At 41.2% G+C, this 17,251-nt stretch overlaps 1 non-coding gene across 1 annotated transcript; it reads right to left on the reverse strand.

Moving 5' to 3' along the window:
* Positions 1 to 14,589: 14,589 nt before the first annotated feature.
* Positions 14,590 to 14,697, reverse strand: LOC122280233. The gene has a single exon (XR_006229818.1). It is a non-coding gene; the product is annotated as a small nucleolar RNA R71 (small nucleolar RNA).
* Positions 14,698 to 17,251: the final 2,554 nt, after the last annotated feature.

Below are 17,251 nucleotides of genomic sequence, written 5' to 3' on the forward strand. Positions count from 1 at the left end.
TATATCTTTGGGTGAATAACTGGGCTCATGTGAGGTGGTAATGCTCTTGGATGGACGTCATATTCTCTATGTTGGTGGCAGTTAGAGAACATTGTGGTCAAGTATAAGGCGTGAAGTCAAGCATTGCTCGTAACTTTGGCACATGCACAGTCGTCACTCGTGATGTGATGAAGGGAGCCACGGTGCATGAACAACCATTTTTTAGGGAGACCGTGGCGCATAAGTTAATGGATGAACACTGGTTTAAGTTGGTTTTTATATTGCTAGGGGGACTTGGGTTTCTCAAGTTAGCAATCATATGTTCAAGTTTTGAGCATGGGATGCTTGGTAAGGTATTGTGTGAGATTACTTCTATCCTTTTGTAACAACCTACTAGAAATTCAATGTATAAATTTCTCTAGACCTTACAAACGTCGTAAAATCCTAGATTTTGCAAATCAAGTGACTGCTAGGTTTTAGTTTGTTAGCATAGTCATTTTTCCTACCATGGTGACAGGAGTATCATTTTAATTGTTTGAGGTAGTTAGGAGTATGAGTTTGTGAAACGAATTGCACCATTAGTCTCAGATGAATATTTTTGATTTTATGATGTGATAATATGTTTTTCATATTTTGGATGAAAAGTTTTGGAAATTTCTTTTCATTTATTCAGGGAACTTAGAAGTTGAAATTTTCCAAACAAATTGTACCACTAGACTCGTGTGTTTATTTAAAATTTTATGGTGTAATATTTATTTTTGCAAATTTTCAGGTAAATAATAGCACTTGAGATCGGTTTCACTCAGTTCAAACGATTGTCAAACTGGTGTGTAAATTTGTCCAAAATAGTTTTAGATTTATTGGACACTTGGAAATATCCTAGCCGCACTTGATGAATAATGTGAAAGAATGAAAGACAAAATCAAGTCTTGTGATCAAGCCACTTAAGCCAACCACCATTCCATCTAACCAAACACTTTGTTGCCAACCAAAAGAAGATTTCAACCCGAGTAAAGCCCCAAACCTTTGAAATCCAATGAACCCCTATAAACAATTTCCCTCAAACCCTAAAATGACTAGATTTAGCTTAAGTAATTAAATACTTTCACATCCTATTAACCACTCAAATAAATGTTATTACACTCTCATTTATTCTTTTTTACCTTGTTAATTTCATTGGGCCAAGAAAAACTAGATTTGGGTTTGATCAAAACTGATATCCTAACCAGATTGAAACCCTAAAGTATACTATTCGGTTAAGGTCCATTTAGGCCCATTAAAAGGCACCACCAAAGCAAAACTTTTTGAGAAAGTTTCTCCCACCACCCAAAATTGTCCTATGGCTGACATGTTAGGTCAATAGTTGATTGAGCTAAAATATTGCATATTTTATACATCTAGAACCAATATATTTCAATTCTTTCATTACATTATTATTGGTTTTAGATAGAAAAAATGATTAATATGCATAAATCGAAGTTGTGATTTAGGGACCATAGTATTAGGTTCGATAAATTAATCAGAGGTGCTCATGTGGAGGGCAAAATTTTTCCTCTACTAGGGTTATGTTCATTTTTCATTTTCATGGGGGCTTGACCACGTCTCATGGCCTTGCCGTGCAGCCCTCTGGTGCCTGGTGGAGGGGTGGGTGTGACTGGGGGTCTGGGAGAGGGGGTACGGGATGGATCTGGTGATGTTGGAGGAGGGATAGGAGTGGTAGCTGCGGGGGGAGGTGTACGCACTTTTGCTGAAGCACTTCAACGGCCTCTCCCGAATGCTAAATTTCGTCTGCCTTTGAGAAAACCAGAATTGATTGATGGGGCTTTGGGCTTTGTTTTCTCAAACGTCGAGATGGCTAGAGCGGCTGAAGAATTGAAGTTTGCTTTGGTGTTAAAGTTTGTGACTAAGAGACCTTCCATTGACGTGTTGCGACTACATATTATCAAAACTTGAGGCTTTTCAGAAGTACCTATGATTAGCTTTATGGATGGGGTCCATGAACTATTACATTTGGCTAATGAGAAGGATTATCTTCATGCTTGGGTGAGAGAAGGAAGGATGGTTGCAGGCTGTCAATTCCGATTGTTCAATTGGTCCGTGGAATTCAATGTAAATAAGGAACCCTCCATTGAGCCACAATGGCTTTTTTTGCCTTGCCTCTTCATTTATATCGTCTGTTTTGTCTTCAGATACTGGCTTCCCGGTTTGGTAGATTTCTTGGCTTTGATAATGCGACGTTATATCGAAATCGGGCTACCGGTGCTAGACTTTGTGTGGAAGTGGACCTCCAAGATGAACCCATGGAGGGTTTCCCATTGATTGTAGGGCAAAAAAAAATTTGGCAGAAAGTTACGTATGAGAAAAGGGGATTCTATTGTGTGAAATGCTTTCGACAAGAACATACAGCAGTAGTTTGTCGTTCTGGAGACAAAGCAGGGGTTATACCAAAAAAGAAAAAAGAAGGAATGGGAGGAACAGGAAAGGATCGTGAGGAGCATGTTTGGAAAGAAATGGGGTGGAAGATGGACGTGGCGGGTTCGTCTAGTGTTACAAAACCAAGTTTGGAGGATGGGAGGATTAAGAATTTGATGTCAAATGAGGGGGAAGTGCATGTGGTGGAGGCAACAAATGAGGTGGGGTAGCAGAATTCAGAGGAGAAAGAGAAGAAATATGGGGCTGGGAAAACAGAGGAGGTGTGGAATGAGGGAAGGTGAGAGATGGGGGTGTGAGGGTAGGGGCTAGCATGTGCATAGAGGAGGGTGAGTTAGTGATGCGTGATCATGATTTGGTGGGGGACGCTCCTTGTGAGGAGTGGGTGATCGACTCCCAGCTTTTAACAGAGGACCGTTTGTTATGCCAGGCTGCCCATGTTGAGGGGATCATTGCTGAAGAAGAGCTAGTTCGAACTGACGCTTTTGAGGTTCAGAGGACAATCTCGTCACAACCTATGGATGCAATGGTAGCTGAAAGTGATGAAAAGGTTTGTAAGGTAGTTTGGTGTGATGCGGATCTGTGAAGCATATGTGGAAAATCGTGGCTATCCGGTGTAGAGCATGGGATAGAGGCTTCTAATCAGCTGAAGGAGGGTCAACAAAGTCCTAAGAAGTGGGTTGTGGCATCGGGTTATTCATCAGAGCAAGAGTATGATGTAGCATCTTTGTTAAGGGGTAAAGAAAAATTGCAAGAATCGGACATGGAACAATAGTTGAAGTCTAAGAAGTCGATAGAGGAAAAGGCAGTGCGGAAGTCTTATAGGGAGTATACCCGGTCTCAGAGATTAGGTTTATGAGTGATACAATTTTTTTCTGGAATATAAGAGGGTTGGGCAGGTCATGCAGTAGACTGAAAAAATTAGTGCAAAAGTTTAGAGTTGGTTTGTATGCAATAGCAGAGCCATTCTTAGCAGAGGAGCTCATGGCTTCTTTGGGGAATTGTTTGGGATTTTTCCATTCGGTATCAAATGATGGTTGGGGGGGGGGGGAAGTGGGGAAAGTAGAATGCTTTTGAGGTGGTTTCAATTACGACTCAGATGATATTGGATTGGTTTCATTCAGATGGCCAAAGAATCATGGTGACGTTTATTTATGCGAAGTGCTCCTATGTGGAGAGAAGAGAGTTGTGAAGGAGTCTGGAACATTGTCATGGTTCGGACGGTTCATGGGTGGTGCTAGGGATTTTAATATTATTCAAATGGACGAGGAAAGGATTGGTGGGAGCCCACGACCTTTAGCATCTATGTCGGATTTTAATGAATGCATACATCAATGTGTGTTATTTGATTTATCGAGTACAGGATGGCAACTATCGTGGTGCAATGGCCATGATGGGATATCACGCAGCTGGGCGAAGCTTGATAGAGTCCTTGTTAATATGGCTTTCTCAGATTGTTTTAACTCTGCCTATTTTCGATATCTGAGTTGGAAATCTTCTGATCATCGGCCAATGGTGGTTTATTTGCATAGACCGTTTTCATTGTATGGTCCACCCCCATTTTGTTTCCTGAATATGTGGTGCTCACATGACAATTTTTTGTTGTGTGTCAGAGAAGCTTGGTGTAGGAATGACTCAGCATTGGGACTATGGAAGCTTGCCATTAGATTGAAGCGAACAAGGATTGCTCTTCATGCATGGAATCGAGATGTTTTTGGGAGAGTGGGTGATAATCTGCATGCTCTTGACGAGTGGTTGGAAATTCTGGAAAGCCAATTGCAAAGGCTACTCGAAGGAAATTGAAGACGATTTCTTGGCTACTAAACTGGAAATACAAGTATGGGAGTGTCAAAAAGCCACTAGATTGGGTCAAATAGCCAAAAAAAAAGGTAAATTTGGGGGATCAAAATTCAAAATTCTTTGACTCGGTGATTAATCAGAGGTGCAAGAAGGGTCGAATGGACCGAATGGTCCTTACTGATGGCTCAACTTTGGAGGGTGCAGAAGTAGTGCATAATGAGGTGGCTATTTTTTTCCAAAATATCCTTGCAGAGCCATCCAATTTAGAGCATTGTGACCTCTCGGCTCTTATCAATAGGCAAATTTCGGGGGCTGAAAATGCTTTATTATGCACGGTACCAATAGAGGAGGAAGTCAAACGAGCGGTTTTTTCTATTCCGAAAGAGAGCAGCCCAGGACTTGATGGATTTGGATCTGAATTCTTTATGACTTGTTGGGATATTGTAAAGGATGACCTCTTGGAAGCTGCAAAAGATTTTTTCCACGATGCTCCTTCGTCTAGGTTTTATTCTTCCTCTTTTATTATTTTGATTCCGAAGGTGGTTAATCCTTCGAGCTTTGACAAATTTCACCCTATTAGTCTTTGTTCCGTGGCTTATAAAATTTTTTCGAAGATTATTATTGTTTTTTGACTCATTAATATTGTTGATAAGCTGGTCTCACACGAGCAAGGAGCTTTTATCCTAAGGCGTAGCATCTTTGAAAATATTATGCTGGCACAGGAAATGGTCCATTCTTCGCATAAGAAAAGGACGAGAGGTAATGTGATGGTGAAATTGGATATGGTCAAGGCATATGATAGGGTGAATTGGAGTTTTCTTTTGGAGGTACTGAAGTTGTTTGGGTTTGCTCGGAATTTTTGCAATCTTATAAAAAATTGTGTGGAGGGCCCGTGGTTCTCAGTGATGATGAATGTAACTCCAAAGGGTTTTTTTCAATCAAGCCGAGGCTTGTGCCAAGAGGATCCCCTTTCTCCATTATTATTTATTATCATGTAAGAGGTCTTAACAAGATTACTTTGGCGAAATTTTGAGGAGGGTCGCATTGGGCAATTTTATCATCCAATTGGGGCGCTGATAGTGTCTCATTTATTATATGCAGATGATATCCTTATCTTTGCCAATGGAAGGGAGAGGTCGATTAAAAATTTAATGCAGGTTCTTGAGACTTATGAGCGGTGGTCGGGTTAAAAAATCAGGAAAGCCAAGTCAGCAATTTTCTTGTCAAAACATATTAGCCCAGCTCATAAAAAAAGTTTATTAAGAAGTACCGGATTCACAGAAGGCAAATTCCCAGTGATGTATTTGGGTGCGCCCTTGGTTTTAGGCAAGTTAACTTCTCGAATGATGGAGCCGCTAGTGGATAAGATACAAGCAAAAATTGCCGGTGGAAATTTAAATTACTTTCGCAAGGTGGAAGATTAATTTTGCTCAGACATGTTTTAGCCAGCATGCCGATACATTTAATGTATGTTATTTCTGTCCCAATGAGCATTAGATCTCGCATCAATTCTCTCTTGACAAATTTCTAGTGGGGTGAGGAGGAAGGTAAAAGAAAAGTCCATTGGCTCTCTTGGGGGACGGTTTGCAAACCGGTCTCGGAAGGGGGATTGGGGTTGTGAGACCTCAAGGAAGTCCAAAAATCCTTACATATGAAGCTTGCGTTTAGATTGATTACTTCTAATAATTTATGGGCAGCTTTTTTCAGGGCCAAATACTGCCGACATAGCCATATTCTAGCTCGGAAGGAACATCCCAATGATTCGCGATTTTAGAGATCGATGTTGGCTGCCATTCTGAAAGTTATGGAAAATATGACAGTCTTGGTGCAGGGAGGAAATTCCTCTTTCTTGTTTGACCAGTGGCTTTCTTCTGATCCTTTATTGGTAGGCACCGAGGGCATAATTAATACTAAACTGAGCATTTGGGAGTGTTGGGATCAAAACAATTGGAATTTTGCTGCATTATTGGAACTGGTGGGAGCTAAAAGAATAAGGGAGATATTGCTCAATATTCAGCCTAGAAAAAGAGGTGAGGACATGCATATATGGAAGCCAACAGCTTATGGTAACTTTTCTACCAAAACAGCTTGGGAGGCAATAAGGAAGCATGGTGAAAGCTTAGAGTGGAGTGACTGGTTTTGGCATCCCTTAATTCCAAAGAGAATTTCCATTTGTGTTTGGAAAGCCTGGTTCAAATGTTTGCCCGTAGACACAAGTGTTCAGGTGAAAGTTATTGCGATGGCTTCGGCATGCGATTTGTAACAGCCCACTAGAAATGCAATGATGGAATTTCTATAGACTTTAGGAATCTCGTGAAGACCCCATAAGTTTTCACAAATCGACCAATTGCACATGTTTTAGTCTGTCAACATAGTCAATGTTATCACTCACTATGGTGACAAAATTGCTATTTTAATTGTTTGAGATAGTTAGAAGTGTCAGAATACGTTATGGTCTATGCCACTAGACTCAGTTGAATATTTAGAATTTTATGGCACAATAACCCATTTTCATAATTTCGGACGAAACGGTTGTTCGAAACTTTGAATTTATTTATAGGGGCATGATGAGCGTGCGAAAGTATGTCCCTCTCTCTCTCTTGGTCCTGTGGAGTACGAGTAGGGTTAGTGCCGTTGTTTTTCGACAATCAGCTTCGTCTCACTGGCTGAGGGTGTAGATCGGTTCCAGTGTAAGAGCGGGAATGGGTGAAGACGACCTAACTAAACAGTGGGAAAAACTTACTTTATCAACGGAAGAAACAACTGTCCTTCAAGTCAAGACTGAGGGGCTTTATGATGCATCCCTCCGAGGAAAACTCTGTATCATTGGCAGAGTACTCTCTAAAAGAGGAGTCAACAATGAGGCGTTTAGAACCACCATGTCGTAGATATGGCGACTAGAGGGCTGGGTCTGGTTCAAGGACCTGAACAAACAATGTTTCCTTATAGAGTTCCAGAGTAAAAAAGATAAAGAAAAGATCCTTAGTGGTAGGCCATGGTGTTTTGACAGGAATTTATTAACCATCCAAGAGGTGGATGAATCGATGTCCATCAACGCTGTTAACTTCCAGTATGAGCCATTCTGGGTCCAATGCTATAACGTTCCTCTGGCAGCTATGAATGAGAGGATAGGGGAGAAGATTGGGGAGTGTCTCGGACACGTTATCAAAGTAGATGTTGACTCTGATGGATCTACGTGGGGTCACTGCCTTCGCATCAGGGTGGCTGTGGACCTCCATAAGCCCCTCCTCCGAGGCAAATTGTTAGGTTTTGAAAATCAAAAACTCTGGATTTCATTTAAATGTGAACGATTGCAGAACTTTTGTTTTCATTGTGGAGTCCTGTTTTATAAAGGAAAAGAATGTGTAAGACCATACTATGAAACTCAAAGTGAAGAAAAAACAAAAATGCAGTTTGGTCCGTGGCTCAGGGCACAACCCATGAATTACTCGATCTTCGATAGGCACAAATATGGGGAAAAGAGGGAGAATGAGGAACAGAACCATTGTAAACCTAGAGGGGAAAAAGATGGTAGGGGCGGAAAACCTGCTCAGCAGGAGGTTTTTAAGAAGGAAAACACCACTGAGGGTGAAGGGGATGAAGAATGGGAGGTGGAACAAAATGGCATCAAAAGGGGAGTAAGACTAGCAGCCAGTATACAGGAGAAGAGGACACAGAATCTTAATGCAAATGAACCCATGATACAATCGTTTGACCAACAAACCTTAAAGAAGGAAAAAGTGAATGGTGGTAAGGAAGGGACCAAGAAGGAAGTGTGCTCACCCAGTCAGGAAAGAGTATCACTTGAATCTGTAGGCCTTAGTTATATGATGGACCTTGACCCAGAGTTGGATCGAAATAATACCCATGATATCAATGCTAGGGATCTACTCTTTAGTACAACCCAAGCTACCAGTCAAAGGGTGATGTGCCCACAACTAGATGTTAATCTCTGTATTAATGAGGACCACAACCCTACACTGTCACTGAAGGCCAACGTAATTGATAGGGGTCCTACACCAACCAACAGTCCTATGCAAGATAAGAGCAAGAGGGGTAGATGGAAAAGAATGGCCAGAGACAAAGAGCACACTAATAGTACCTTGAATGAGATCACCAATATACAACAAGTGGGTAGTCAAAAGAAGAGAAGTACAAGGGATGGAAAGGTGGTGTTTCATCTAGCAAAAAAGACAAGATCAAGTGGAGGTGGAAATGAGAACCAAAATGACAAGGCAGTGGCTGGATCCCAACACTGCCACCCCAAATGAGTCTCATGTCATGGAATTGTCGAGGGCTTGGGAACCCTCGAACAATTCGAATCCTTAGGAAGATAACTAAGGAAAAGTGCCCCAACTTAGTTTTCCTTGTGGAGACTAAGGCCAATAAGACTAGAATGGAAATAGTAAGACAAGCTCTCAAGTTCGATGGGTGTTTTGTAGTTGAAAGTGTGGGCCTATGTGGGGGCATAGCAATCCTATGGAAGGAAGAATGGCAAGTCAGAGTTATTAATTACACTAGATGGCACATCAGTGCCATGGTCATGGATAAAACTGATTGTATACCCTGGCAATTTACTGGATTTTATGGGCATCCTGAAACAGGCAAAAGAAATGGGAGCTGGGATTTGTTGAAGATGCTGAAACCTGAACCAAGGATACCCTGGGTGTGTGCAGGTGACTTTAATGAAATACTACACCAAAGAGAGAAAGTAGGAGGTCAGGGTAGGCCCTACAAACAGATTGAGAAGTTCAGACAGGCATTAGAACAATGTGGTATCCGAGATCTCACTTACTCTGGCCAAAGGTATACCTGGTCCAATAATAGAAGGGGGAAGGGCTTTACAAAGGAAAGGATTGATAGAGCTATGGCAAATAGAGAATGGTTGGAGCTATTTCCATCTGCACTGTGCCATGTGCTGGCAACAGTTAAGTCAGACCACTCACCCCTTATCATCTCCATACTTCATAACAATGGAGGGGGAAGTAGGAAACAAAGAATTTTCAGATATGAGGTAGCCTGGGACCTCAGAGAAGATAGTGCACTCGTGCTAGAACAAGCCTGGAAAAGGAATGGAATGGGAGGTGAGTTAGCTGATTCACTGAGAGAGAAACTGGAATCCTGTCAAAAGGGACTAACCAGGTGGGTTAAAAGTCACAACCAGGAGGAAAAAAAGAAAACCATTTGAACCTAGACCAAGATCAGTAGGCTACAAGACAGAGGGGATGGGGAACATATTACCTTAATGAAGCAACTGCAGGAAGATGCTGAACTGTCCCTGGCAGAAAATGACATGAAGTGGAGACAGCGTGCAAAATAGCACTAGCTCAGAAATGGAGATAGGAATACAACCTATTTCCATATGCAGGCAAACCAAAGAAGGAAGACCAATGCCATCACAGCCATAGAGGATGGTAATGGTAGAACTGCTTCTGACCAAAGAGAGATAGGTGATATTTTCACAGGTTCTTTTTCTTCACTTTTCAGCTCTTCAATGCCTGTTAACATTGATACATGCCTCAATGTCCTTAAGCCAAGAATCACTCAAGCAATGGGGGAGGGGTTAGTCCAACCTTTTACTATGGATGAAGTCAAAAAGGCCACTTTCCAAATGAATCCATTAGGATCCCCTGGTCCTGATGGATTTCTAGCTCAGTTTTACCAAAAACATTGGGAGTTAGTGGGTAGAGAAGTGAGTGAATTTGCCCTGGGTGTTCTGAACCATGGAGGCTCTCTGGATAAGATCAATGATACATATATTGCCTTAATTCTAAAAGTTAAAAACCCAAAGAGAGTGACAGACTTCAAACCCATTAGCCTGTGTAATGTCCTGTACAAAGTGGTCTCAAAAACCTTGGCAAATAGGATGAAACTTATTCTGCCTCAGATCATTTCAGTAAACCAGAGTGCATTTGTACCAGGGAGACTTATTTCTGATAACACCCTTGTAGCCTACGAAACTCTCCACTCAATGACAACAAGGATAAAAGGAAAGAAAGGGTTCATGGCACTCAAGTTGGATATGAGCAAAGCGTACGATAGGGTGGAGTGGGTTTTTGTGGAAGCAGTGATGACAAGAATTGGTTTTCCTCCTCAGTGGGTAAATCTGGTCCAGAGATGTATCAACTCAGTGTCCTACTCAATTCTGGTGAATGGGGAACCTCAACAGAGATTCACCCCTACAAGAGGCATTCGTCAGGGAGATCCCATCTCACCCTATATTTTTATCCTATGTGTAGAAGTTTTGTCAGCTCTATTGCATAAGGCTGAAGAGATGGGGGAAATTACCAATGCTCTTATTGGAAGAGGTCCAATCAAAGTGAGCCATCTGTTCTTTGCAGATGACAGCTTGTTATTTTGTCAAGCATCACCAAAGGAGCTTATTAAAGTGAGAGATTCTGGACATTTATGAACAAGCCTTGGGTCAGGTGCTCAACAAGGACAAATCATCAGTCTTTTTCAGCAAGAACACTATGAAAGAGGGACAGGACATGATACTACAGCTAGCAGGCATAAAATCTAATGGATCCTTTGAAAAGTATCTAGGCCTTCCTACAGTTTTAGGAAGAGCTAAAGTAGCAGCCTTCCATTCACTCATAGATAGAACCTGGTCCCGAGTAGTGAACTGGAAAACCAACCACCTGTCCTCAGTAGGGAAAGAGATCCTACTAAAGGCAGTGCTCCAAGCTATTCCTACTTACTCAATGGGGATGCTCCTGTTGCCACACTCCATCACTCAAAAGCTTAATCAACTCTTGAGGAAGTTCTGGTGGGGTTTTAATGAAGACTCCTCAAAAATCTATTGGGTCTCGTGGGATCAGCTAAGCTCAGCAAAGGATATGGGTGGCCTTGGCTTCAGGGATTTTAGAAAGTTCAATCTAGCAATGCTAGCAAAGCAAAGCTGGAGGATGATACAAGACCCCAACTCCCTTGCCTCGTGTATTATGAAACAGAAGTACTATCCCACAGGAAACCTCCTAAAGGCAAAACTAGGCTCGAGCCCCTCATATGTGTGGAGAAGTATAATGGCTGGCCTGTCAATTCTCAAGTCTGGACTTACATGGAGAGTGGGAAATGGCAACAACATCAACTTATGGACTGACAAGTGGATTCCATCTCTACCTCCCTTTACAGTTACTTCTCCAAGAGATGTGGACTGTTGGTGTGAGAGAGTGAGTGATCTAATGGATCCTGGACAGAGAAGCTGGAAAAAAGAGCTATTGGTAGAAATGTTTTTAGTACCAGAAATCCAGGCCATATCATCGATCCCTATCAGCTTAGGAGGGAGGGAGGATAAGCTGTTTTGGCAATTTACATCAAATTACTGTCAAGAGTGGATACCATCACCAGAGACAAATAGAAGCAGATATTGAAGGGGAACACTCGAGAAGGCAACTGGACTCAGCAATGTGGAAGAAAATATGGCAGGTGAAAGTGATTCCAGCAGTAAAACATTTCAATTGGGAAGCCTGTAGTGAAGCCATTCCCACCCTTGCTAACCTAAAGAAAAGGAGAGTAGTGGAGGATAGTGTATGCATGATTTGCAAATCTGAACCTGAAACAACTAGCCATGTCTTATGGGGTTGTGTGGCTACTAGAGATGTCTGGAACCAGGGGTGCATAAAGATCCAGAAAATGACTTATCAAAGTGACCAATTTGTTAGAGTCTGGGCCATGTTGGCAGAAAAGCTAGAGGAAGATGAACTTGAAGAAGCTGCAGTTACTATGAGGGGCATGTGGACCTGAAGAAATGAACTAGTGCATGGGAAGGAGTTCAGACACCCAACTGCTGTGTCTAAGGGAGCTAAGTTAGAGGTACTAGCCTTCACAGAAGCACATCTGTCCAAGGAGATCCCTCTGCAGAGAGAAGAAAGGAGAGCACAAGCATGGTCCAAGCCTACTATAGGAACTTTTAAAGTTAACTGGGATGCTGCAGTAAGGGTAGATGCAGGTAGGATTGGGTTGGGTGTCCTGATCTGAGACCATCATGGGCATGTTATTGGAGCTGTAAGGGCAGCCATACCACTAAATGGGAGATCCTTTGAAGCAGAAGCACATGGCCTATTACTGGCAGTAGTCTTCTGCAAGGAGTTGGGCCTCAACCATGTCTTGTTGGAGGGGAACTCGAAACAAGTAGTTGACCAACTGGTTGGACAGGAAACTGACTGGAGCATGGGAGGGTGGTTAGTTGAAGACACAAGACAAGTGTTGGCAAGTGTGAGAGAGTGGAGAGCAGGTCATGTACTGAGAGAAGCTAATAGTGCAGCCCATGCCTTAGCAAAATCTGCTATTTTGTTGACAGAGGATTTGTACAACATTGAAGAATGCCCTACGTGCATTTATTCTATTGTAGCCTCTGATATGTTATCTAATTGATTAATGAGATTAGTTTTTCTTCAAAAAAAAAAAATGCTAAAATGTGAATAGAAATCATAGGAATTAATGTGTATTCTTTAATTGAATTTCTATTTACGTTGGGATACTCCTAAGTAGTTTTTTTTATGTTTAATTTCAGAGTTTATGAAAGAGCAAGTCAAGCCCAGTCAAATTCAAAGGAGGACATTCATGGGGTTTGAGAGCAATTTGGAAGAAAAGAAAAAGAAAAAAATTACAAAATGAAACCACAAGAATTCCAAGTCCGAAATTCGCTAAGAGACAGTCTGGACATACTTTAGTCTTTTGACTGTATCTCTTTACTCAATACTGGATTGATGTGATTCTTAATGCATTGGAAAGCTATCTTAAAGGGATATAATTTTCTCTCTAATAAGGATTTCCAAATTCGAACTCCTAAAAGCCATACATGGCTGCCAAGATAAGTCCTAAAATTTAGGCGCTTTTTTTATGCGGAAATTAAGAGGACATTAGGGTTTCTTTTCTACCCTATATAAGTATATCATTAGCACGAAATGGAGAGGAGGAGGCACAAGAGGTAGATCTGAAGAGAGGAGAAAATCACTTCCATGGTCACCGTTCGCTTCAGTTTTCTTTGGAGATTTTTGTTGTCCAGTATATTTATGGATAACTAAATTCTCAAGTATGGTTAGGGATGAACTTGCACATTAGATGATATTTCTAATTTATTCTTAATTCATGTATTTGATTTTCAATTGCTAAAACTCTTTTGTTTTATCATTCTCAATTCATTATTGATGTTTTCTTCTTCGAATAATCATAGAATTTATTCTGTTTATGGATTCAGTCATGCTTTTTCTATTGAATGGATTAGTTCTTTGATTATGTTTGGATCAATTATTTATCTATATTGATTTAGTTTTTTGCTGCAATCTCGCTCCCTGAGTATATTGTCATATTTGGATTTTCGCAATAGGGGTAGTAATTTATGTATTTTAAAAGTAGTGAATGATTTTTCAAAGGGTTAAATTTGATTTAATTTTGGTTTATAAATCTATACCTTCCAATTGGGAATTTCATAAATTGAGTTCCTAATTAAGTTATCCAATGAATTAAGAATAATTAAAATATCGGATTTTTGCAAGGGATTCTCGACGCTCTACTGTTCGTCAAATTTGAGTACTTTTCCCTTAATCACATTGCTTCACTTAAATTTACATTTAAAATTAATCTTTGTTCTCCATTACTTATTTAATATTTTTCTTTAGTTTCTTTGTTTATCTTTCTTTTCTTTTAATTTGTCTCCTTGTGGAATCGGCACACCAAGGTTGTGCTACAACTACCGCATTATTCTTTGGGCGTAATCAAATTTTGGCGCCGTTGCTGGGGAGATGGTAGAAGAATTGTGAGAGAGTTTTTCTTTTCAAACAGTTTGTAAAGGCGGTAACTTCGTTCCCTCTTTTAGCTTGCTGCATCTTTTTTTATTTTCTATTTCTTTTTGTAGTTTTTTTTAGTATTGCATTTTTCTCTACCTTGCATGCACAGGTATAGAGACACCTTTGGTCGATTTGCTTGTAGACCTGTGTTACAGTCTGAGTTTAATTTTTCTAATCATTTGTTTGAAAATTCTTCTAATTCTGAGAAAATAAGTAAACATGAAGATCAACCGACTAGGACCCTTCAGGATTACCTCCACCTTACACGCACAGCCACACCATCATGCATCATGTTTTCAGCTAATATTCGCCAATTGGATTTTAAAACAGGGATTATACAGTTACTCCCTACTTTTCATGACTTGGAAAATGAAAATCCATATGTGCACATTAGGGAGTTTGAGGAAGTAGTTGCGACTTTTCATAGTCAAAATGCAACTAATGACATTGTGAGACTTAAGTTCTTTCCTTTCTTTTTGAAGGATAGAGCTAAAAGTTGGCTATACTCATTGACACCACGATCTATTAGGTTATGGAATGAGATGACTCAAGTCTTCTTTAATAAATAATTTCCCCAACATAAGACCAATGCTTTAAAAGGGCAAATCTCCACCTTTGTACAAAAGGACAGTGAGACTTTGTATCAGTCTTAGGAGAGATTTAAGGAGCTATTGAGTATGTGTCCTCACCATAGGTATGAGAATTGGCGCTTAGTGAGCTATTTTTATGAGGGACTTACACCTAGAAAGTGTCAATTTGTGGAGATGATGTGTAATGGTGAGTTCTTACAGAAAAATCCTGATGAGGCCATAGAATAATGAGCTTGCTGAGAAAGCTCACACTTGGACTGGACCTAGTGCTACTGAGAGCACAAATAGGTCACGACCTGCAGGAAACCTAAATGGTTGTGATGACCCGTTTTTATGTGTATTTTCACTGAAAGGTTGTTTTTAATTTAATTAATATATTGGTTTATTTATTTTAAATTATTGTATTTTAAATTGGTTTTCATTTATTTGATGTTGTGTTTAATTTATTTAGTCGTTTTACGGTTTTTAAAATCGTTTTCGGTGGATCTGTTTTTGGTTTCCAGAGTGAGGATTGGACCTCATTTCTTTTCCCTTATCTTTTCTTTTCTTTTCTCTTTTTTCTTTTTCTTTTTCCTTTTTCTTTCTTCTTCCTTCTTTTTCTTCCTTTTCTTCTTCTTTCTTCTTCCTCCTCTCCCGCGTACGCACAACAGCCCCTTTTCTCTCCTTCTGTTGCTGCCTGTTTGTCAGGCTGGTGCGCTGCTGTCGGGCCGCCGTGTAGTACACCACCCCCACCATTCTCTTCCCCTCCCACCAGAGATCATCCCCACCAATTTTTAGAGCCATCGGACCAGCCGTTAGCCGCCACGCACGGTTGGAAGTCAAGGCACCTACCCTGTTTTTCTCCCCTGTCGCCAGTGGCTTTCGCAGCCCAGAACTGCCGCTTGCTGGCGGTGTGGCCTACACCACCCACCCAGTTTTCTTCTCCTCTCACCGGTGAACATCCCCACCAAATTTCACCTCCATCCGAGCCACCATTAGCCACCACGAGCTCCTCCAAGCCACACGATTTTCACCGATTCTAGCGCCGTCGCACCACCTCCGGCCACCATCTCTTCACAGCTTCTTTCCCTACCTCTTTCCAACCTAAACCATCCATTTTCGGCCTTGATCCGTTGCCGGAGCAACTCCCACGAGGTCAACTCCGATTTGAGCTTTTTTTGCTTCCTCCTCCTTTTCCACTGCCACCCACGGCCAAAACTCGTTTCCCTTAGCTTCATAAAAATCTCAAGACCTTTCCCTATCAATTTCATGCCTTGGTTTGTTCCCGTTAGAAAGTGGGTAATTTATTACCCATGGCCACAATGTAAATTACACTGGTATGTTGCTTTTCTTCAAGCTTTCAAAAAATACCTTATAGTGGTGTAAGTATTTTCCAAACTCTACTTTTAGATTTAAATATATTTTGATCTTACAATAAATATTTATCTGTTGGTTGGTTGATTCCGGACTGAGTCTGAGGAGTTTGGGGGTCGGATGGATTGAGGACAGAGTGCTTGGTTTTGGTTGTTTGTGATTGCTTGGTTATTTGTGCCATGGGGCATGCGTTACATATTGCATACATGTGCATTTTATTTTAAGTGAGAAAATCATGTTTTGTTGGCATAAATGGATTTCGGGTGCGTGTGTCTCACGAGCCTAAGTCAGGATGGGTTATTATCTCAGTGTAGCTCCTCTGGTTACTCGGGAGTGGATAATACTGAGTGACATCCCCTGGGTTGTCGCGGGGTGACGATCGGATCGCACGATACGGTAACGCTATCGTGTCTACTCCGTGGTCCCTAGAGTGGCAGGGACTAGAGGATGGCCTGGCCAGGTACGTGCTAGGCGCGAGTTTGGGCATCGCTCGTTTAGGTGTCACACGCGTAGTCGTTACCTGCAGTATGGCATAGAGCTAGGGTGTGCAGATCATCCCTAGAGGAGATCATGGTGCATGCATAATTGGATCGTTTTTATGGTTTTCAGATGCGGGCCATTTTCTGGAAAAATGGTGAGGTTTGGTTTTGAGGCTTTTGATCCATTTTCTGGGAAAATGTTGGTTTGGGCCATTATCTGGGATAATGGCAAGGCTGGTTTTAAAGGTTATGTTTTTGGGCCAAACGGGTTTTGGCGTGCGTGGAAAAAATGAAGTTTTACGGGACATGTGCATTGAATTTTCTTTCATGTATATTGTTTGAGTTTTATATGTTTTTATGTAGTGATGTTTGGATTTTACTTACCTGCGGCACCATTTCGGGTACCGTAGATTTTTTTTAGGTGCAGAGATCGAGGAAGAGGAGGAAGAGGCTGAGCCCGAGGATGCGGCTCCGTCGGAGTTCTGAGTGGAAGTTAAGGTCTTGTTTTTGGATTTGAATAATATTTGTAGTTTGTAATATTTTATTATGTATGTTTTGAACAGTTTTGTATTAAATTAAGAAAAATTCTGGTACTTAGTTATATGGCTTCGTTATCCGTAGCACGTTTGTTTTGCACATTTGTTGCTTTTACATGCACTTGGCAGTTGTTGATAGGGTGGTGACCTGTGATGTCATCATCCGAACGTCTCAATTTTTCCGTGTCCGTGCGTGGGGATTTGGAGGCATCACAGGTGGTATCAGAGCGGTTTGGCTCTGGGTAAAACCACATGTCTCGTGAGTAGTACCAGAATATTTTTAAAGTTGTGTT

Source organism: Carya illinoinensis, chromosome 10, assembly GCF_018687715.1.
Source record: "Carya illinoinensis cultivar Pawnee chromosome 10, C.illinoinensisPawnee_v1, whole genome shotgun sequence".
Taxonomy (NCBI): Eukaryota; Viridiplantae; Streptophyta; class Magnoliopsida; order Fagales; family Juglandaceae; genus Carya; species Carya illinoinensis.